The sequence below is a fragment of the Schistocerca nitens genome, chromosome 7 (assembly GCF_023898315.1).
Source record: "Schistocerca nitens isolate TAMUIC-IGC-003100 chromosome 7, iqSchNite1.1, whole genome shotgun sequence".
In the NCBI taxonomy this organism is placed as follows: domain Eukaryota; kingdom Metazoa; phylum Arthropoda; class Insecta; order Orthoptera; family Acrididae; genus Schistocerca; species Schistocerca nitens.
Window position 1 is genome coordinate 179,831,780 of NC_064620.1, and position 25,314 is coordinate 179,857,093.

Sequence of the window (25,314 nt, forward strand, 5' to 3'; positions counted from 1 at the left end):
TGTCGCGACACCACTGGAGGCGGGCTGCACGATGTTGGGGCGTGAGCGGAAGACGGCCTAACGGTGTGCGGGACCGTAGCCCAGCTTCATGGAGACGGTTGCGAATGGTCCTCGCCGATACCCCAGGAGCAACAGTGTCCCTAATTTGCTGGGAAGTGGCGGTGCGGTTCCCTACGGCACTGCGTAGGATCCTACGGTCTTGGCGTGCATCCGTGCGTCGCTGCGGTCCGGTCCCAGGTCGACGGGCACGTGCACCTTCCGCCGACCACTGGCGACAACATCGATGTACTGTGGAGACCTCACGCCCCACGTGTTGAGCAATTCGGCGGTACGTCCACCCGGCCTCCCGCATGCCCACTATACGCCCTCGCTCAAAGTCCGTCAACTGCACATACGGTTCACGTCCACGCTGTCGCGGCATGCTACCAGTGTTAAAGACTGCGATGGAGCTCCGTATGCCACGGCAAACTGGCTGACACTGACGGCGGCGGTGCACAAATGCTGCGCAGCTAGCGCCATTCGACGGCCAACACCGCGGTTCCTGGTGTGTCCGCTGTGCCGTGCGTGTGATCATTGCTTGTACAGCCCTCTCGCAGTGTCCGGAGCAAGTATGGTGGGTCTGACACACCGGTGTCAATGTGTTCTTTTTTCCATTTCCAGGAGTGTAGAACAATTCAAAAGCACTTGTAAAATGCCATGTATGACGTACTGGAATGCAGGTTTTATGAGAAAATTTATGATTTTTTTCGGATTATTAACCGAGATATAGTGTCATGTTATCGTTACATTTAGTCAAGTTACCTACATTCATCAGTATTGAACATGGCGATTAGGAAAGCTGGTAAGACATCACTAAAAGAGGACTGTTTTCATCAACTGATAACCTGAAAAAACATCATCACCGCATATTGCTGTTCACAAATACTTTGTATGTAGCCAAAAAAGTATACCTACTAGAACAGACACTCCTGCACTAGTACTTATAAAATGTGCGCTCACAGTTACGCTGAGTTATTACAACTCACACAAATGCTCACCGATTATTAGTTTTATCGCTAAACGTTGTGACAGCTTTGTGATTTTATAGGCATCAATTCGATTTAGATTCATTATCTGTGGCAAGGTAAATCTGACTCGTAAAAGCAGAATATTGAAAATTATGTAGACTGAGTTTAAGTGGACTGAAAAGAAAAGAATGAGGAGGGAAGTGATAAGTGGGAAAGTCTAACAACAAAAAGATACACGATTGTTGGATAGGTATAAAGGCAACAAAAATTATTTTCTTTGGTACCAGAGGGGCAGTAGAAGGTATCACAGATAATGGGCCTATATAACTTACAGAAATAGCTTGTCGTATTAACTGATTAATTGTTACATAGCAAAATTTCTATTGGCTTCCACATAATAAATGTCCTTATGTGGAAAACTAAATATATATTTTGTAAGACTTAAATATAGATACGACTTAGAAGGAAACGTTATTTGGATTCGGGTCATTTGGTAGGTGTTGCAGTAAGCTAGATATACACTAGTCACGTCACGTTCATTCGTCACAATCGCAAAAATATGTGCTCTCCAAAGTCCTAGAAACAGACGTGACAGTACCCAGAAAATGAGTTAGGAGTTGGCCACGGATTCCAATTTTCGTTTATACTCAGTCGCCAGACTATTATTGGTAATCCTATGTCAAGATCCATAAAAGAGCAATTAAGAGATAGCGAAGTTCTCGGAAAAAGGCTGAACAACTTGAGGTTTGCGGATGATATTATCCTATTTGCAAATGACACAGAACAACTTCAAGTATTAGTTGAACTAGCATTAGTGTGCTCTGAAGCTGGCTTAAAACTGAACACAGATGGAGCCAAGATAATTACACAACTCCCAAGGGTCACAGAATGTATCGATCTGGCTAAACTGATAAACACGAGAGGAGATTTAAAACCAGAAATATTACGACGAATTAAATTGGGCTGGAAAGTTTGTGGGGGGGCACTCTTCAGTTTTGAAATCCAAGATGTCGGTTGAGCTGAAAAAATCTGTTTCTGACCAATGTGTATTGTCAGTAATAACTTATGACTGCGAAACATGGAGATTAAATGAGTTCATTGTTAGGAAGCTAACAGTAGTCCAAAGAGGAATGGAAAGATCAATGTTGGGTTACACGAAAAAAGACAGGAAGAGAGCAGTTGAAATAAGACGAACAGCGAAGGTCACCAACATAATGGAAAGAGTGAATACACTGAAATGGCAGTGGGCAGGTCATGTTGCTGGAACAAAAGATGGTAGATGGTCTAAACAAGTCCCTAGACTGGAGCTCAGTTTACCGAAGAAGACGTAGACGACGACCACGAGACAGTTGGGAAAGAGACATAAGGAAGACAGTGGGATTCAATTAGCAACGGAAAGCTCAGGATCGGAAGAAATTGAAGATCTTATTGGAATTGCTTTATTACACGCCGACTGAAAGAGGCCACATCATTGATAGAACTGGCTGATAACGATAACTGGTATTTTAGCCAATTCAGTATGTTATTAATTCATGGTTAGGCGCATATTGAGTTGTTTATCATACCTCTAAGATGCTTAAGTCTTATCCTTGGTGACCTACAGAGAAGAGAAGCTCCCCCTAAGACCACGCAAATTTTATTCAAGTACCACTGTCATTCAACCAAACTTGAAAATAAGGGTATGACATCACACTTAGGAAACAGTTAGGAATATTACTATAAGGTATCAAAATATGAATTACCCACTGAGATAAGTACGTAAGCATTTAGAAAACGGGGAAAGGATTACAACTAGGAAATCTACCTCTGGCGCAGTTTGGTGAACACAATAGAAGTATAATAACGAGAATAAATTTCGGATAGTGCCAATGAATGCAAGATTGATTAGTGATTTAAATAAGGAACCCACCATAATAAGTTAAACAACAGTAGAATTGCGTAACTGCGTGATGGAAGCAGCGCTGCCCAAGCTAAAATTGTGCATTTAGCCCCTGACGAAAGTTAACTAGCATTGTGGCCCACTGGACTCTGTGAGCGCACCGGTGGCTCATTTTTATTGTCTGGAGGTGGAAGAAAGCGGCAGTACTGACTAGAAATTTGAAGTCCAGTTCACACTGTTTTCGGTACTAAACTTCCGTACGACAGCAATTCTCTTGTTATGAGTCATCACGCAGCAGTTAAGTCTTTACTCTTCGTTCTCCCAGCAGCAAGTCTTTATGTTTACTCTCTGAAAATCTACTGTGTCTGCCATGGTAGGAATCTGACTGACCAGTAGTAGCAGACTTTTCGAGTACTGACCAGTAATAATATTATAAATAAGTTAAAGAAATTCTTCTTCTGTGGATTTTATTATAATTAGTCAGTGAGGCTGTGGCATATGGAGAAAGCCAGAATCTACCTCCCCCTCGTTCACAAGATTGTGATTCAGATTAATGAAAGTGCTCGCATGTAGATATGTGTGGGAAAGGATGCATTCTACAGAAATAGATATTATGACTCAATCAGAAAGCCCATTGCAAGGATTTTTGAAAGAAAATACTTCTGAGGCATGACTTCTGACGAGGGAAACTCCGCATCGCACCGACCTCAGATTTAGTGGTAAGAGGGCACAGTGGACAGACCGTCAAAAACTGAACACGGATCAAGCACAAAAACAGGAAGGAGGTGTACTGAACTGTGACAAAAAGGAAAATATAAACAATCCCAAAGAAAGCAGTTGTTGACAGATGTGAAAATTACCGAACTATCAGTTTAATAAGTCACAGCTGCAAAATACTAACGCGAATTCTTTACAGACGAATGGAAAAATTGGTAGAAGCCGACCTCGGGGAAGATCAGTTTGGATTCCGTAGAAATGTTGGAACACGTGAGGCAATACTGACCCTACGACTATCTTAGAAGAAAGATTAAGGAAAGGCAAACCTACGTTTCTAGCATTTGTGGACTTAGAGAAAGCTTTTGACAATGTTGACTGGAATACTCCCTTTCAAATTCTGAAGGTGGCAGGGGTAAAATACAGGGAGCGAAAGACTATTTACAATTTGTACAGAAATCAGATGGCAGTTATAAGAGTCGAGGGGCATGAAAGGGAAGCAGTGGTTGGGAAGGGAGTGAGACAGGGTTGTAGCCTCTCCCCGATGCTATTCAATCTGTATATTGCCCGCATCTCGTGGTCGTGCGGTAGCGTTCTCGCTTCCCACGCTCGGGTTCCCGGGTTCGATTCCCGGCGGGGTCAGGGATTTTCTCTGCCTCGTGATGGCTGGGTGTTGTGTGCTGTCCTTAGGTTAGTTAGGTTTAAGTAGTTCTAAGTTCTAGGGGACTTATGACCACAGCAGTTGAGTCCCATAGTACTCAGAGCCATTTGAATCATTTTTTCTGTATATTGAGCAAGCAGTAAAGGAAACAAAAGAAAAGTTCGGAGTAGTTATTAAAATCCATGGAGAAGAAATAAAAACTTTGAGGTTCGCCGGCGACATTGTAATTCTGTCAGACACAGCAAAGGACTTGGAAGAGCAATTGAACGGAATGTACAGTGTCTTGAAAGGAGGGTATCAGATGAACATCAACTAAACCAAAACAAGGATAATGGAATGTAGACTAATTAAGTCTGGTGATTCTGAGGGAATTAGATTAGGAAATGAGGCACTTAAAGTAGTAAAGGAGTTTTGCTATTTGGGGAGCAAAATAACTGATGTTAGTCGAAGTAGAGTGGATATAAAACGTAAACTGGCAATGGCAAGGAAAGCTTTTCTGAAAAAGAGAAATTTGTTAACATCGAGTATTGATTTAAGTGTCAGGAAGTCGTTTCTGAAATTATTTGTATGGAGTGTAACCATGTATGGAAGTGAAACATGGACGATAAATAGTTTAGACAAGAAGAGAATAGAAGCTCTCGAAATGTGGTGCTACAGAAGAATGCTGAAGATTAGATGGGTAGATCATATAACTAATGATGAAGTATTGAATAGATTTGGGGAGAAGAGGAGTTCGTGGCACAACTAGGCTAGAAGAAGGGATCGGTTGGTAGGACATGTTCTGAGGCGTCAAGGGATCACCAATTTAGTACTGGAGGGTAAAAATCGTAGAGGGAGACCAAGAGATGAATACACTAAGCAGATTCAGAAGGATGTAGGCTGCGGTAGGTACTGGGAGAGGAAGAAGCTTGAACAGGATAGAGCAACATGGAGAGCTGCATCAAACCAGTCTTAGGACTGCAGACGACAACAACAAACAATGAACGGTCCAAGAACGAGAAGTGCAATATAGAGCAGCCGAGAAGCGAAATGGCGTCGTGGCTATACGATTCGGTTGTTGGACAGCCAAGCGCCCAATTCGGTTCAAACCCAACTGATTAAAAACAGTTAGCTTTGGCCTTTTAGCTTTATTCAAATTTGTGTCTGTTTCGTGGTGTAACGTCCGTTTGCAACAGCGAGTTATTGCCTATAATTACAGCTGATTCTACACAGCTACTGTATCAGCAGCCGAAAATAAGTGCTTTCGAACGGGAACCGCAAGCGTTAGACAAGGCGACAATTCATCCGAATGGTCCACCGGAAAGCACGTCTGGTGTGCGGTGTGTCATACACGGCATTAGTGACAGTACGTGTGTCATATGATAGGAATCTATTATCGATTCACGTAATTTCTTCGACTGGTAAGCGAATGAGATATGCCTCCTTGCGCGATATAGGTGTTGGTATGAATGTGATCACTCCCAAGGAAATAATGAAAACATAATAGTGTCTCACATAAGCTGCAACAATTGTACGCAACAGTTTCGCAAGCACCCAGTTTCTGTGCTCTGTCAAAACATATGTTTTAACGTTTTTGAAGTTGCGTTGCGTTTTGGAAGTCGTGACTTGAATTCCTTTGTTGTAGCATAGTTCATACTCTTATTTGTCGTTTCTATTTCTGCGAGACGTCTGTGTTTTATCTCACCTGCTCTCACTATTCATCACATTTACTTGCGACGATTACGTATTTTTACCACATGACTCATATTCTGTAACCAGTGTGTAGTATGACAACAGCCAAGACTACAGAAAGAGAACAAACATTTCAATGGCCGGACGGAGAATTCATAATGTTGTGTGAGGAAAAAAGTGATACCAGTGAGTTTCGAACGCGGCTCGCTCGGCTGGCAGTCCAACAACATGATACTTTTTTTTAACGGAACCTTCCCGGGGCCAAATGTAGGTGTAGGGGCGAATTGGGCATAGGTCGCCGCCCGAGACCTGGCCACGATGTCCCGTTCCCACCCTCCAGGAAACAGGAAAAGCGTAGGGAACATGGAGTAGAGGTACAATGAACATCGTTTATTTTTATTTTTATTTATTCATTTTTGTCATTAATACGACCGAGAAAATCAGGAAACCGGAGGCACGCGAGGAGGTGGGCACAGTAAGACGTCAGACTAAGAAGAACATTCCGATTACCAGTGAATATATCGGTTCTAAGTGTGGAAGAGGCGGTGATGAACCTACGACGTCGATGCTGGTTATGGTAGCCCTATACTACTCTTCTTGTTCTTGGATCGTTCATTTTTTTCACGCTTGATCTGTGTTCAGTTTTTCACGAGCTATCCAGTTGGCCAACTTACCACTAAATCTGAGGGGTGTGCGATGGGAAGTTTCCCTTGTGACGAAAGCAGTGGGTCTCATGCTCTACCGTTTCTGAAGGCTGCACCTGACCTTTTGGTAAAAGCAATCGTCTTAACGTCTGAAGCAATACCGTTTTACGGCGGATAGCTGGCCCTTTGCACCTTCCAGTGTACGGAGTGGAATGAAGCGAATTCTGCTCCCCCTAACTGGTGCCAAGGACAAAAAATGGCTCTGAGCACTATGGCACTTAACATCTGAGGTCATCAGTCCCCTATAACTTAGAACTGCTTAAACCTAACTAATCTAAGGAAATCAGACACATCCATGCCCGAGGCAGGATTCGAATCTGCGACCGTAGCTGTCACGCGGTTCCAGACCGGCCGGCTCCCAAGGACAGTATTCAGCTCTGAACAAATTTATGACTCCCCCTTGTTCTTTTAAGTAAAGTCCCATGTTGTAAGCCATCTAGAATAAACCCTCCAAGGCTGCAGAAAATGACAGGCACTTCACCGTAATAAAAGGAAGGAAAGGGAGGAAGTAAGTTAGCTAGGCAGCCACTGGTAGTATTGAATACTGTCTGCAGTTAATTTACACTGTTAAACAGTCGACTGGAATAACCATGGGTAGGTGCATATGAGATAATAATACATGTTTTTGACATGTAACAATACCATAGATCTCTTGTTTTACACTCAAATAGACACAAATGCATTATATTCGATCACATACATAAATTGACGGAGAAAACATCACAACGCCAAGAATAAGCTGTGCAACAAAAACAAAAGTTGACAGGCGTCTTCCTACATGTGAAATACGATGTCTGTTCAGATTTCTCGCCCGTCGCATAAGAATATCGCTAGTAGCGCCACCTCGAAGGTGTAAAACAGGTTTGTTTTAAATAAATGCTGTAATACTCATTAGCGTTAGTTACCTCTAAGGTGGGACGAGATTAGTCAAAAAAATGGTTCAAATGGCTCTGAGCACTATGCGACTTAACGTCTGAGGTCATCAGTCGCCTAGAACCTAGAACTAATTAAACCTAACTAACCTAAGGACATCACACACATCCATGCCCGAGGCAGGATTCGAACCTGCGACCGTAGCGGTCGCTCGGCTCCAGACTGCAGCGCCCAGAACCGCACGGCCACTCCGGCCGGCCGTGATTAGTCAATCATGCCTTTAAGGCCTCAAAGGCGACATCATCAGCTCCTCACTGAGTTTGAACAAGGCTGTGTAGTAGGGCTACGAGAAGGTTCATGTTACTTCTTCGGTATTGCAAAATGAGTTGACATGAATGTAGCCACTGCACATGGCTGCTGGCAGCGGTGGTCACGAAAATTTACTGTCACAAAAGTCCGTGCTCCAGACGGCCACGTGACACTGCCAAAAGAAAGACCATCGTGTTCATCATATGACTGGCGCATCGCACTGCATCTCCAGCAGCAATTTGAGCAGTTGTTGACACCACCATGCACAACGAACTGTTACGTAGCAGATACTTCACGAACAACTTTAAGCCAGAAGCCTTGTAACATGCGTACCACTGACTACAAACCGCCACAGTTTCTGTCTTCAGTGGTGTCAAGCGACATCTGATTGGAGGGTGGAATTGAGGTCTTGTGTTTTCTGCCGAAAGCTGATCCTGCCTCGTCCCCATTTAGGGCCATATGGTTAGCAGGAGTCTAGGTGAGCACCTGCAACCAATCTGACTGTAGTCTAGAGAGACTGGACATACACCCGGGGTTATGGTCTGGCACGCGATTTTATGTGATAGGAGGAGCAGTCTCTTGGTTATCCCACACACCCTGACTGCAAATTTGAACAAGTCCTGTGACTCGACCTGTTGTGCTGCGATCCATGAACAGAATCCCAGGGCGCGTTTTCCAAAAGGATAACGCTCGACCACATACCGCTACTATAGCCCGACATTCTCTACGGAGTATCATCACGTTGCCTTGGGCTGCTCGATCACCAGATCTCTCTTCTATCGAGCACATAGGCAACATTATCGGACGACAATTCCAGACTCATCCACAAGCAGCGCTAACCGTCCGTGTACCGACCGACCAAGTGCAACAGACGTGGTACTCAAGCCCACAAACTGACATCCGGAACCAAGTGCGACACCACGCACGCACTATTGCATGCTTTCATTCAACCTTTTAGCTGTTTAACCGGTTATTTATGTCTTATAATTTCACATTTTCAATGGCTTATCTAGCCGGTAGCTTAACCTGTGATCTAGCAACGTTAACCATTTGAATATGTTAACTAGACAAATGTATTCACGAAATTTCGTTACTCTACATAACTTATTTCTTGGTACTGGAACTTTTTTATGTCAGTGTATTATAAACACGAAAGTCTGTTACTCCAAGCTGTAATAGCACGACGAATTTGGAAGAAATTTGGAATGGAATTAGCTTATATGTGAAATTAACATACAGAACACTTTCAAAAGTATGTACTACAAGATGTCTTGACTCTAAGCATAAAAAGGAGGTGGCACAATCATTTCTCTTAAAAATGTTATCATTTGTGAAAATGTTTTTGTTGTTTAATATGCCCTCCATAAAGTGATTCAACGTAGCGAATACAATGCCTATACAATCGTTAGTGTTTAATCCATTGTACTGTATTTTAACCGGGGCCTAGAAACGACGGAGAGGGTCCGTACTCGCCGCAGCCGCAGTGGTCCACAACACCACGACGACTACCGCAATCCACTTCAATCCTCCGCCGCCCCACACCGAACCACTGCGTTGCGCGTTTCGGCCCCCGGTGGACCCCCCCCCCCCCGCCCCCCTCCAGGGAACGTCTCACACCAGAAAAGTGTAACCCTTATGTTTGCATGGTAGAGTAATGGTGGTGTACGCGTACGTGGACAACTTGTTAGTGCAGCAATCGCCGACAATGTAGCTGAGGCGGAATAAGGAGGACCAGCCCGCATTCACCGAGGCAGATGGAAAACCGCCTAAAAACCATACACAGACTGACTGGCTCACCGGACCGCGACCCAAGTCCGCCGGGCGGATTCGCGCCGGGGACCAGGCGCTCCTTCCCAATCCTGAAAGCCGTGCGTTACACCGCTCGGCTTACCGGGCGGGCTGTGTTTAATCCATACTGCCATGGAAGTGTTTTGCATTGTACCTTCTGGGCGCCAGGCATACCGTACAGCTTCTGAGACCTTCTAAACTCAAAACGACTGCGTCATTTAAATGGCGTACGACGAAACGATGTCATACCTTTAAACGTAGAGCGTGGTAGGCATTCAGTGAGGCTGGATCTGATGATATGCGAGTGTATCCGCTGGTAACAGGCATACACGTGATGGCAAATGACGTCGTTGCACGTACAAATACTATAATATTTGCCCTGCAGCGAACTACTAATCTCTTATTTTCTTACTTCGTTCATATAGTATGTTACTCCTGGCCGCGCGGGATTAGCCGAGCGGTCTCAGGCGCTGCAGTCTGGAACTGTGCGGCTGCTCCAGACGGAGGTTCGAGTCCTCCCTCGGGCATGGGTGTGTGTGTTTGTCTTTAGGATAATTTAGGTTAAGTAGTGTGTAAGCTTAGGGACTGATGACCTTGGCAGTTAAGTCCCATAAGATTTCACACACATTTGAACATTTTGTTACTCCTGCACGCTGAATCAGCAGGTTGAATTTGGATGAACTTTGGAATGGAGATAGCCTATACTCTGAATTAAAACATGGGCTTTTAGTCCTAAAAAGAAATAATCACTTTTCCAAAAGTGAGATGGTGAAAATGACTACAGTTCTCGTACGATGGATAACTTGACTATAAATCACCAATGAAACTTAAGTATTTGCTAAGGAGATTGCCTCCATTAAGCTTGTCCGTCCTCTTTTACACTACTGTTGCGCGGTGTGGGATTCTTACCAGATAGGACTGACGGACTATATCGAAAAACTACAAAAAGGGCAGCACGTTTTGTATCATCGCGAAATATGGGAGAGTGTCACTGAAATGATAAAGGATTTGGGCTGGACATCATTAGAAGAAAGGCGTTTTTCGTTGCGACGGAATCATCTCACGAAATTCCAGTCACCAACTTTCTCCTCCGAATGCGAAAATATTTTCTTGACACCGACCTACATAGGGAGAAACGATCACCACGATAAAATAAGGGTAATCAGAGATGGTTCGGAAAGATATAGGTGTTCGTTCTTTCCGCGCGCTATACGAGATTGGAATGACAATTGTGAAGGTGGTTCGATGAACCCTCTGCCAGGCACTTAAATGTGATTTGCAGAGTATCCATGCAGATGTAAGTAGAAAATGAATACATTAAATTTGGCGTAGAGGCTTGTTTTTAACTGTTTTCACAAATGAAATTATTGATTTCATAAATTCCAGTCACTTGAACATACTTACCTTTCTAGTTCAAACGCTTGAGGTTTCCTTTGAAAATGGTCATCACTATAAACAAGAGTCAAGGACAAACGTTAAGTGGCGGGTATTGTTCTGGGCACACCACATTTTTCGCACGGGCAGCTCTGCGTTGTCTAAATGCGTGTGCCGTGAGCCAGAAGTCTCTACATATACGCAGAGAACAATAAGTAACGGAACATTGTTATTGTTACAGAGACGTATTAAAATTCCGGCTCTCCATATACACCAAGAAAAATATGTTTTTTCCCCGTGCTAGGCATGTCGCAAACAGTCAAGATTATTCGCTACTCAGTCGCGTAAAATTTTTTTCCTTCATTACTTAAGGAAATAATTTTTACGTTATCGAGTAGCGATTTCAAAACGTGCCTTTAAAGGGAGCAAGTAATCAAATAAATACGATTTTTAGGGAAGTGCCTAGCACGGTAAAAAAAGATTTTTCTTGATGTTTATGGAGACCCAAATGTCTACTATAACATGTGAGTTGTGAGCTAGATGTATTCCGTCAGCTTTTCCCATCGTCGTTTGCTGGGCCACAAGTGTCTAGCGCCTCACTACTTCCATGATATATCTTTTGTCATGGGACATACGTTTGGGTAGCGAGTTTCAGCATTAACATTTCTCTATAAAGAACTGTTTAACCGCGGCTAACATCTCGGGTCACGGCTAGTAATACATACTCTAGCTTCACATGGACATGCTCATGTTTCCCATTTTTTTAATAAAGAAGTACACACTGGAAATTTCGTAAGGCACAAGGATGTTGACAGTCAAAGAAAACAGACCAAGGAAAACGAACTGTACAAGGGCAACACCGGACTCTCATAATTTCATGTCACTGGTGACGCATCGGAATGATAAATGGAACGCTAATGAATAGATACTGCGGCGAACTAACAGTAAACTGAGCAAAACTGTGTGTCACATGAGAGGTAAATTACATGTCGTCTTTTTGTTATTGGCAACGATAATTTTACAATCGCAGTTTCAAGAAAAGTTGAAGTTCACACTGCGGCAGCATATCAAGTTCTACACTCATTGAGAACTAGTATACGACGACAATCTATTCGCGGGAGTGCCTCTCTTGATTTGACAGCTGATAAATAGCAAACTAACATTTCAAATTAATTATTGAGACATTACATTAAAATTTCACTCACTTGCTAAATTATATTTCGAAGGAAAATTGCAAATCTGAAATATCCTTTTCTGTCCTTTCGTGTGAGACTTAATAACGAACAACAACTTTTATGAACTTAAATAATGACATTTTTTGAAATATAACGCAAGGTAACAAAGGAACCACCACTTCCTTCCCGAATACAGGTTTTCGAAAGTAAGAATCGTTTCTTGTACTTTCATCAGTGGGGCAGCGTAAATAATGTAAAGAATTCAGGCACAAAACACGTGAAATGAAGGAATTCAAGCTTTATTAATCCTCTGGGAACAACGAGAAAGATGCAGGCTTGCACGATTCCTTTCTTGGTTCTGTAAATAACGTCCGTTCATTTAGATGCAATTTTCTGACTCCCACTGCTTTTTCCTGGGCTAAACTTTATCTTCCGTATTGGTCGGGTGGACCGTGAAATGAGGGCAGAGCCAACTTTCGCAAGAGAATCTCAAATTTCATTTGCATTTTAAGCGACAAACAATTCTTGGTGGCGGCGGAGTACAATCGACATTCTTCTGGGAGAATTACGTGAGCGTAGTGCCGTTCCGCGTACAGCCTCCGTATCAAAGAGAATTAATTTGTTTCCAAGTCTGTTTGTTCCCGCGTTTCCGGATGAACTGTTGCGTGCGCTATGCGCCGAAAGACTGACATTCTCTGCAAAGCTTGTATAATACTACGTTTACAGAAGTAAGTTTGAACTAAATCGTCGTGATAACCTGAGAACGTAAGTGAATTACAATAGAAAATAAAATAGAGGAGAGACCTCTAAATGCTATTTATCGGTATGCTAAAACGAGCTGGAATCTGCTAAAACATTGAACAGCCTAGATGCATAATTATTCCTTTATTTGAGTCAGTGTTTCGACAGACTTTGTTGTCATCTCCAAGTATTAAAAATACTTGTTATGGAACATCCATTTTACGTTGGACCCCCAAGCAGAGTTTTCATGTGGTCCCAGGTAAACCACATCTCAAAATGAGAAACTTCGAGCTAGGGTTTGTAGTAATGTTTATACCACGGACGGAACACTTTCCAGGATACAATACGCATTTGGCACAGAAGTCAAATGTTGACTGGAAAAAATGGCAAATACTGTCTCCCTATCGTGAAAATCAATCAAAATTGGACATAGTGCAGAATACCACATCCACTTTTAGAGGCCAGGTATGAAGATACCGGTTCTTCATACGTATCAGTAGTATCTCCAGTAGATGTGGTATTTAGAAAAATAGACAAGTGACGTAAACATCAAACCAAAGTTGAAGCCTACTAATGCTATAAGACTCAATTAAGAGTTATTTGTGGAGGTTTCTGTCGCTATCGTTTGCAAGCTATTCTGTTTACTTCAATGATCTCTCACAACAATGCACTTCGAAGACCTCTTACCATTGCATTTTTTCGAGTAAGTATTTCGCGACCATATCCGGTCGAATAGCAACGCACGTCAATACGTTTTTCCGGGATCCTGCGAGTCGCGCTGGCTCCGGATCGAATCCGCCCGGCGGATTAACGACGAGATCAATCCGCCGACCCCCTGGGTGTGTATTTTAGGCGATTTCCCACATCCAGTCAGGTGAATACCATTCTGGCACTCACGACCAACCTAACATGATTTGCAAACATAACGTTTGCACACTTTCACATGGAACAACGCTAGATGCGGACAGAGTACTCCAATTCCGTCCCAGGAGGGGGAGGGGGCCTATTGACGGTGACAGGAAGGACATCCGGCCACCATCTATCGCTAACGTTCCCACATCCATAAATTAACATGCCGACTGTTTGTAGACACGGCGTAAAACCCACGATTAATGAGATTATGAACTACTTTTCAAGAGAGGGCAAGTGGAAAAGTTTTCTTTCCGTTTTGTGGACAAAATACCAAGTTAACCTACACCATAAAGGGTAAGGCGAAATGTGTTTCGAAGAACCTGACACATAATGCTTACAGTTTAGTGGGGACTTGACATTGTTTTTCAAACAGTTCATCAGCTCTTGTTATAATGAATAAATGACTGAAAACACGGAGAATTGACAGATGCTTTTCTTCTAGGTTCGGAAAGTCACACATCCGGGGGTTGCAGTATGGTGTAAGCTATCTCCAGGCTGCAGTTATTCTCCTTGCGGTCTAGCTACACATCGCACTCCCGGATAATAAATGCGTTCTTCCCGATCGTCAGCAAGGCGCTCCTCATGTATGTTTGTGTCTAGATCCGCTGGTCAGTTTCCCTGTAATCTCTGTAGACATCGGATTGTTGTTACTCTAAGGCCATTCAGTCTGATTCTGATAGTCGTACATGCGCTTTGCCAATGTGGCCCCAATAGAATATTCGTGAGTCTTAGTTCTCCGAGGCTAATCATCCTTATGACCGGGCACCTTCTCGCCCTTGTGCCTCGATTCTTTTCCTGATATACTGATTCAAATGGTTCAAATGGCTCTGAGCACTATGGGACTCAACTGATGTGGTCATAAGTCCCCTAGAACTTAGAACTACTTAAACCTAACTAACCTAAGGACAGCACACAACACCCAGCCATCACGAGGCAGAGAAAATCCCTGACCCCGCCGGGAATCGAACCCGGGAACCCGGGCGTGGGAAGCGAGAACGCTACCGCACGACCACGAGATGCGGGCTCCTGATATACTGAGGTAGATACAATAAGTACTACTTTTCATAAACTTCCTGTAACTTAAAGGTCGTTATCATTAGTCCCTAGAAGTTGTGTTGTTGTTGTGGTCTTCAGTCCTGAGACTGGTTAGATGCAGCTCTCCATGCTACTCTATCCTGTGCAAGCTTCTTCATCTCCCAGTACTTACTGCAATCTACATCCTTCTGAATCTGCTTAGTCTCCCTCTACAATTTTTACCCTCCACGCTGCCCTCCAATGCTAAATTTTTGATCCATTGATGCCTCAAAACATGTCCTACCAACCGGTACGTTCTTTTTGTCAAGTTGTGCCACAAACTCCTCCTCTCCCCAATTCTATCCAATACCTCCTCCTTAGTTATGTGATCTACCCATCTAATCTTCAGCATTCTTCTGTAGCACCACATTTCGAAAGCTTCTATTCTCTTCTTGTCCAAACTATTTATCGTCCATGTTTCACTTCCACTAATTATCCAAGCATCTTTTCTAATTCTTACTCTATTTTCAATTATATTTTTCCATATATGTTGCGTTTTGTTCGTCATATTCGACAGTTTTCTTTAGTTGAATTCCGCTATTATTTCATTTAAGGTACAAAGTAAATTAGTTCAATTTAATAGTACATTAATGGTTGATCGAAGTTAGCGTTATAGGGACGATAAATAAAATATTGCTAATGTGGAGACTCCATGGCTAGAATGCAGCATGTGAAGTGTGTTTTGATTGCTTAGTTGTTCAACACTAACAATTTTTGACATATTTTCTTGTAGAAAGACAGTGGTTTCTCACTATAACAGAATTTATTAAAACTGTCGTAGTGGTTATTACTTAATATACGTAACGTATAACCCATACGAGTATTACATGACACTGATTTTAATTGTCTTGATAAACGTCTTTGTTCAATATTTCGTTATGAGCACACGAGTTATATTCACGTCACGGAAAATTGGTAGCTGATAAAAAATTGTTTGAAAAATGAATTGGCGACCATTCTATACATTAAGTGAATTAGTTTTATTATATAACTTCTAATAATATGTAATTAATTCCTTTCTCCACAAAAATTTAAGTACACTACCGAAATTTGTACTTGTTAAAGGGAGTAGAACGTTCTCGTAGCGGCAACTTGTACACTTTCCCACAATGATTAGATTTTTCTGTTTCACAATCGATGTATTATTTCGAGCCACTAAACCCATTTAGTCGTGGTCATTACCAATTGCTCATGGAAATCCAAGGTATATCGACTCAACGGCGTTATTTAGTGTCTGTGACACTACCTACTCTGAACAGTAACATTTCCTCTGGCGTAATCATTCGACAATAACGCTGCGAGGAAGAAAATATCAAAACAAGGCACCGGAGTCCCGCGGCAGGTATCTGGATCGCCGACAAATGTGTAGCACTTTCGCACTGAAATACCAGGAGTTACAAGGTCAGTATATGCCAACGTCGTGGACATGACGTTCACAGCACTTACTGTAGTAACGTCGTGGTTTTACAAACCAACGCAACTACCACAGGCACGGAGTGTTTTTCTGGAATAGTGTCTCTTAGTTTATAGAGCAGATCTCACTGCGGATATGTTACGTACATGATGCGTCAAATGCTTCTCATACGTTGGGAATGTAACGCGGTACAGGCAACGGCTTTTTCGTGGCTCCGCAGTGTTAACACACTTACAAAGCTCAGGAACTCTTACCGCTTATACTAAACTTACATTTGTGCTGGGGCATGACGTCACACAGTATTTTTTGACTTCAAGTGCAGTTAGTCTTTGTGGCTGTCGACCGCTACCAGTAGCTGTAACCCGATTCTTGGAACAGCTTTGTTCAAACAGCTTCCAAGTAGCACAGTGGTTCGTTGGGGGCTGTCTTAAGCGATCGGTGTATCACATTTCCTAGAAACAATGGGCTAGCTGGAGTTGACAAACTACTTATTTTTATGTTTTCCATTAAACAGAAAAAGAAGGCAAGTTGTTATCTACAGAGAAAAACCGACGTCATTTAATCAAAAGTCCTCAAAAATATAAAAAATTATACAAATAGTAAAATAAAATCTTTACAAATTTACCTCTTCTTTTCTATTTGACCATCTGAGGGCCGCGTGAGCTTCGTTTCCTTGGTCTTAACCTTGTCTCATGCTCTTTCTTTCTCATATTTTGCAACCTTTTTCGCTGTTCTGTAGATGATGATTTTGCTCTAGGTCTAATTCTGACCTCGAAATCTATCACAGCCTGAACTTTTTATTTGAAAATCATTGTGCTACAAATATCTGTTTCATGTATTGCCGTTTCTTCCAGGTCCGTTTGTACTTGTTAGATCCAGCGTACTTTGGTTCTCTTGTCCACAAGATACTGATTTATCTGGTGCATCGTCGTCGACCGCTTTCCTCACCAGGTCCATTCCAAGGATGTGACCAAAGAACATGCTCCTTTTCCTGCCAGAGAGTCTGTGTGTCTCAGTATACAGGTCTTGGGTGACTTGTTTTCTATACTGACAATCCTCTTTTCTTCGAGGTCACTGTATCTTCCTGATAGTCCTGCGTTTCACAAATTCTAGCCTGTTATTACGATGTTCACACATTCTGCTATATACAAGGCTCCAGGGTTGCTCACTACCTGTTAATGTCTCAGTTTTGCATTGATCGAAAGATTATTCTTATTGTGGATGTTCATAATTTGTATGTACAATAAATTCATCTTGTTTATACGAGGGCTATCCACAAAGTACATTACGTTTTAGTTTGTGTCCGTTAGGGGCGGGGCTAGCGCGGCCATCTTGGTGTCATGGCATTCCGCCGCTCAGTCGGCATCCTGCCGTGCTAGTGAGAGGTTCGTGCTGTACTCCGTTGAGCTTCTGTGACAGTTTGAAATGTCAGCGTTAATTGAAAATGCCGCGAATTGTGAAGTGCGTGCTGTAATAAGGTTTCTGACTGCAAAAAACTGTACACCGATAGAAATCTATCGGCAGCTTTGTGAAGTGTATGGGGACAACATAATGACTGAAGGTGGAGTGCGTCAATGGGTCATAAAATTTAAATGTCCGAACTAACGTTCACGACGAAGAGCGAAGTGGAAGACCCAGCATAGTGACTGCCGAACTTGACGAAAAAGTCGATGCCGCGGTCCGTGAAAACCGTAATTCCACAATAACGGAACTCTCTATGAGTTTTCCACAAATTTCACGAAGTTTGTTGCACGAAATCATTACCGAGAAGCTTGGTTACCACAAGTTTTGTGCAAGATGGATACCAAAAATCTTGACAGAGATTCACAAAAATCAGCGAATGGCTGCAGCGTTAACGTTTTTGGACGCTTACGAGAAAGATGGCGACTCATTACTCGATTGCATCGTTACTGGTGACGAAACATGGGTTAAGAATGTGAACTGCGAGACAAAATTGCAGTCAATGCAGTGGGGGCACACAAATTTCCCCCAAAAACCCAAGAAATGCATGCAGACAATGTCGGCAAGGAAGGTGATGGCGACTGTCTTTTGGGACAGAAAGGGTGTGATTTTTGTGGATTTCCTGGAAAGAGGCACTACAATAAACTCTCAAAGGTATTGCCAAACTCTGCACAACCTCAGAAGAGCAACACAAAACAAGCACAGGGGAAAACGGGGCTCAAAGATCTTGCTGATTCATGACAACGCCCGGGCCCACACGGCAAATGCCACTCGTGAAGTTCTCGAATCTTTTAAGTGGGAGTTGTGTCCTCATCCGCCATACAGTCCCGACCTGGCACCGAGCGACTTCCACTTATTCGCAGCAATGAAGAAGTGGTTGGCTATGCAGCGTTTTGATGACGACGCACAGCTTCAAGAAGAGGTAACCACGTAGTTGAAGGCGCAGGCGGTCGAATTTTACGACGAAGGAATTTCCAAGCTCGTCCATCGCTACGATAACTGCCTTAATTTAAATGGCAACTATGTAGAAAAGTAGTATTTAAGTGTGGCTTTCATCTGTATATAATAAAAAAAATTTCCAATACTTTATTTATTTTTAATTCCAAAACGTAATGTACTTTGTGGATAGCCCTCGTATGTGCCCCCATTGCTTAAAATAACGTCGAACGTAATAACAACTTTGTTTGTTTACCCTTTATGTACAAGAGGAATCAGATTCTTGGTTGATCCCTTCCTTGAGCAACTAACATAAAGTTATTCTTGGTAGTAACATCATCATCATCATCATCATCATCATCCGGCATCACGAAACAGGCTATCCGTGTTGAAGATCCTACAAAGTGCTTTTCGTTGTATTTGAGTATGTAAATTTGGTTGGCAATGTCGGAAGTAGCCCTACCTGCCATTGAAAATAATGGTTCCTGCATTAATATCGGTTGCTTTCGATAAATTTTAAGGCCTGCAAAGGATCGATGATTGGTTCAGGAATTAGAAATTGATTATCAAATAAACAAATGTAACGTGCTGAGTATAAACAGTCAGAAATATCCATTATTGTGTGACTACACGATTTCAGAACACTCACTGGAAGCAGTCACTTCCATTGAGTATTATGAGTAGTCGTACGGAGAGATTTAAAGTGGAACGATCGAATCAAATGAGTCACAGGTAAGAAGATGCCAGACTGAGATTCATTGGAAGAATCCACAGGAAATGTAGTCCATCCACAAAGGAAGTTGCATACAAAACCATCGTTCCACCAATTCTTTACAATGTCCCGATAGTGGGACCCTGTACTAAACACGATTAACAGAGGAAATAGATGTACAAAGAATAGCAGCCTGATTCTCTACAGATTCATTTAGTAAGCGCAAAGCCTCATAGGGATGCTTAGCCGATACCAGTAGGAGATGCTGCAGGAGAGGCGTTCTGCATCATGGTGAGGTTTACTGTTAAAGGTCCAAGAGTGTACGTTCTCAGAATATATTGTGCCCTTCTACGTGTCTTTTGCGAAGAGCCCATACAGCTAAAATTAGAGAGATCCGAGCTCTCACGGATTCTTCCCATGAACTATTTGCTGGCCGCTGTGACCGAGCGGTTCTAGGCGCTACAGTGTGGAACCGCACGACCGCTACGGTCGCAAATTCGAATCCTGCCTCAGGCATGGATGTGTGTGATGTCCTTAGGTTAGTTAGGTTTAAGTAGTTCTAAGTTCTAGGGGACTCATGACCTCAGCTGTTAAGTCCCATATTGCTCAGTGCCATTTGAGCTATGAGCTATTTGCGAGAAGAACAAGAAAGATGAGGGACTGTGGAACACAAAATCCCCTCCGCTACACACCGTAAGGTGCCTTGTGGAGTATGGACATAGATGTAGATCTGGAGTGAGTTTATGTACAGTCCTGTGACCAGCAGCAGGAAGTGTTAAATGATGCAACTCGCACGTCCTGCATGAAATTCTGTGTCGGGGAAAGAAGTGTGAGCCATTCGTACAGCCTATAATCGCACATCCTCTGCTTGTAACTTCTTATTTTATGAAATGCGGTTCTGGATGAACATAGCAAGGAGATGTGGAAAAGAGCGACTATAATTTTAGACGGAATGTCTTACAAAATCGGCGGAGCCTGTATTGGCGGTCTGACTTTGACATAATGATGTGTGATTCTGAAAGATAACTAAAAGTTTAAAATCAGAAATCACCCAGTAATAGAATGAGGCTCATAAAATACGTCATCGGACTTCGTATTAAAGCTTCTGAATGAAGATGGAACACTTTTTGGAGGCCAGTCAACTGCGTAATCGTTTTAAGAGTGCCAACGTAGGTTAGTTATAATTTCCATATATTATCTGAATAATTCTTTAGTCGAGATGATGTACAACGTTTCGATTTGTGGGCTAAGTATATACGTTTAGTGTTAACATTCATAAACACATTGTGGTTTTATAGCTACTCACGCAAATACAGTTAAAAAACAAGCTTTTTTCCTACCAGTTTTTAAGTAGAAAGTCGTCAATGGAATAGAAGGAGTTGTCAAGAAGAAATTGCTTGAACTTAGATTTAAAACTTGCTTCGCTACCTGACTACTTGTCAGACATTTTATATTATTGGCCGAATGATACAAATTTTTATTGCTGCATATTGAACTCCTCTCTGAGTCACTTACAGTTTTAACAAATTCTTAATAAAGGTCATTTTCCCCCTAGTAGTGTAGGTACGCACATCACTGTTCTTCTCAAATTGTGATTGATCCTTTCTGACGAATTTCATTAATAGATTTATGTACTGTGACCGCGCAGTTAAAATGCCTAACTCCTTGACGCAGTGCCTACGTTGCTAAGTATATACGTTTAGTGTTAACATTCATAAACATATTGTCGTTTTATAGCTACTCACGCAAATACAGTTAAAAAACAAGCTTTTTTCCTACCAGTTTTTAAGTAGAAAGTCGTCAATGGAATAGAAGGAGTTGTCAAGAAGAAATTGCTTGAACTTAGATTTAAAATTTGCTTCGCTACCTGACTACTTGTCAGATATTTTATATTATTGGCCGAATGATACAAATTTTTATTGCTGCATATTGAACTCCTCTCTGAGTCACTTACAGTTTTAACAATTCTTAATAAAGGTCATTTTCCCCCTAGTAGTGTAGGTACGCACATCACTGTTCTTCTCAAATTGTGATTGATCCTTTCTGACGAATTTCATTAATAGATTTATGTACTGTGACCGCGCAGTTAAAATGCCTAACTCCTTGACGCAGTGCCTACGTTGCTAAGTATATACGTTTAGTGTTAACATTCATAAACATATTGTCGTTTTATAGCTACTCACGCAAATACAGTTAAAAAACAAGCTTTTTTCCTACCAGTTTTTAAGTAGAAAGTCGTCAATGGAATAGAAGGAGTTGTCAAGAAGAAATTGCTTGAACTTAGATTTAAAACTTGCTTCGCTACCTGACTACTTGTCAGACATTTTATATTATTGGCCGAATGATACAAATTTTTATTGCTGCATATTGAACTCCTCTCTGAGTCACTTACAGTTTTAACAAATTCTTAATAAAGGTCATTTTCCCCCTAGTAGTGTAGGTACGCACATCACTGTTCTTCTCAAATTGTGATTGATCCTTTCTGACGAATTTCATTAATAGATTTATGTACTGTGACCGCGCAGTTAAAATGCCTAACTCCTTGACGCAGTGCCTACGTTGCTAAGTATATACGTTTAGTGTTAACATTCATAAACATATTGTCGTTTTATAGCTACTCACGCAAATACAGTTAAAAAACAAGCTTTTTTCCTACCAGTTTTTAAGTAGAAAGTCGTCAATGGAATAGAAGGAGTTGTCAAGAAGAAATTGCTTGAACTTAGATTTAAAATTTGCTTCGCTACCTGACTACTTGTCAGATATTTTATATTATTGGCCGAATGATACAAATTTTTATTGCTGCATATTGAACTCCTCTCTGAGTCACTTACAGTTTTAACAATTCTTAATAAAGGTCATTTTCCCCCTAGTAGTGTAGGTACGCACATCACTGTTCTTCTCAAATTGTGATTGATCCTTTCTGACGAATTTCATTAATAGATTTATGTACTGTGACCGCGCAGTTAAAATGCCTAACTCCTTGACGCAGTGCCTACGTTGCTAAGTATATACGTTTAGTGTTAACATTCATAAACATATTGTCGTTTTATAGCTACTCACGCAAATACAGTTAAAAAACAAGCTTTTTTCCTACCAGTTTTTAAGTAGAAAGTCGTCAATGGAATAGAAGGAGTTGTCAAGAAGAAATTGCTTGAACTTAGATTTAAAACTTGCTTCGCTACCTGACTACTTGTCAGACATTTTATATTATTGGCCGAATGATACAAATTTTTATTGCTGCATATTGAACTCCTCTCTGAGTCACTTACAGTTTTAACAAATTCTTAATAAAGGTCATTTTCCCCCTAGTAGTGTAGGTACGCACATCACTGTTCTTCTCAAATTGTGATTGATCCTTTCTGACGAATTTCATTAATAGCTTTATGTACTGTGACCGCGCAGTTAAAATGCCTAACTCCTTGACGCAGTGCCTAGGTGGCGTCCGTGGATTAACACCACATATTATTCTTACTGCTCCATTGTTTGCAATCAATAGTTCCTTTCTAAGTCACGAGTTACTTCAGAAAATTATTCCGTGCGACATTTTTGAGTGCAAATATGCAAAATACGTCAGGAGCTTGATACCTCTGTTCCCAAGATTGGCACTTGTGCGAAGAGCAAAAGTCGCTAAACGCAATTGTAATGTGTTTCATCCATTTCAAGTTTTCATCAGTATTTACACAAGTGTTTTTTCAAAATTTAGGGAGAGTCCATTTCCAGAGAACCACTTAATAATTCATCGAAATCTGATATACTAACTCTTCTGTTGCTTTCTCTTTAATGGTATTTATTAGAACACTAGCATCTTCAACAAAAAGTATCCAATTTTAGTCGTTGGATGTTAACCGGAAGATCATTCACACATATAAGGAATAGGAGTACATCTACATCTACATTTACAAGGTTACTCTGCAATTCACACTTAAGTGCCTGGCAGAGGGTTCATCGAACCATTTTCATACTACTTCTCTAACATTCCACTCTCGAATGGAGCGTGGGAGAAAGGAGCACCTAAATCTTTCCGTTCGAGCTCTGATTTCTCTTATTTTATTATGATAATCAGTTTTCCCTACGTAGGTGGGTGTTAAACAAAATATTTTCGCATTCGGAAGAGAAAGTTGGTGACTGAAATTTCGTAAATAGATCTCGCCGCAAAGAAAACCGCCTTTGTTTTAGTGACTGCCACCCCAACTCGCGTATCATATCAGTGACACTCTCACCCCTATTGCGTGATAACACGAAACGAGCTCTGCCCTTCTTTGCACCTTTTCGATGTCCTCCGTTAATCCTACCTGGTAAGGATCCCATACCGCGCAGCAATATTCCAGCAGAGGCGGACAAGTGTAATGTAGGCTGTCTCTTTGTAGGTTTGTCGCGTCTTGTGAGTGTTCCTACAACAAAGCGCAGTCTTTGTTTCGCCTTCCCTACAATATTATCTATGTGGTCTTTCCACTTTAAGTTGCTCGTAATGGTAATTCCTAGGTATTTAGTCTAATTGATAACCCTTAGATTTATGCGATTTGTGGTGTACCCAAAATTTATCGGATTTCTTTTAGTATCCTTGTGGATGACCCCGCACTTTTCTTTCTGTAGTGCAGTTGCCACTTTCCGCACCAAACAGAAATTCTCTCTAGATCATTTTGTAATTGGAATTGATCGTCTAATGATTTCACTACACGGTAAATTATAGCGTCATCTGCAAACAATCTAAGGGGGCTGCTCAGATTATCACCTATGTCATTTATGTAAATCAGGAACAGCAGAGGGCTTATGACACTACCTTGCGGAACGCCAGATATGACTTCTGTTCTACTCGATGGTTTACCGTCTATCACTACGAACTGTGACCTCTCTCAGAGGAAATCACGAATCCAGTCACACAACTAAGATGATACTACATATGCACGCAATTTGATTAATAGTCGCTTGTGAGGAACGGTATCAAAAGCCTTCTGGAAATCTAGGAATACGGAATCGATCTGAGAGCCATTGTCGACAGCACTCATTACTTCATGGGAATAAAGAGCTAGCTGTGTCGCACAAGAACGATATTTTCTGAATCCGTGTTGGTTATATATCAATAAGTCATTTTTTCAAGGTGATTCATAATGTTCAGTATATGCTCCAAAATCCTACTGAAAATTGAGGTCAGTGATATGGGTCTCTAATTCAATGGGTTACTCCTATTTCCTTTGTTGAATATTGGTGTGACCTGTGCTACTTTCCAGTCTTTAGGAACAGACCTTTCGACAAGCGAGTGGCTGTATATGATTGCTAAGAAAGGCGCTATTGTGTTTGCATACTCTGAAAAGAGCCTGATTGGTATACCATCTGGACCGGAACACTTGCCTTTCTTAAGTGATTTAAGTTGTTTCGCTACACCTAACATATCTACTTTTATGTCACTCATGCCAACAGCTATGAAACTTCCTAGCAGATTAAAACTGTGTGCCCGACCCAGACTCGAACTCTGGACCTTTGCCTTTCGCGGGCAAGTGCTCTACCATCTGAGCTACCGAAGCACGACTCACGCCCGCCCGGTACTCACAGCTTTACTTCTGCCAGTATCTCGTCTCCTACCTTCCAAACTAAAGTTTGGAAGGTCTCCTGCGAACCTTGCAAGGTTCGCAGGAGAGCTTCTGTAAGGGGTAGATTGAAGTCTCCCCTAATTATAACTGTACGAGTGAGGTACTTACTTGTAATGAGATTCAAGTTTTCTTTGAACCGTTCAGCTATTATATCATCTGGGTCCGAGGGTCGATAGAAGGAACCAATAATTTTTTTGGTACGGCTGTTGAGTATAACCTGTATCCATAGTAATTTGCAGGAACTATCTATTTCAGCTTCCCTACAAGATAAACTACTACCAACAGACACAAACGCACCACCACCTACTTTATTTAAAAATC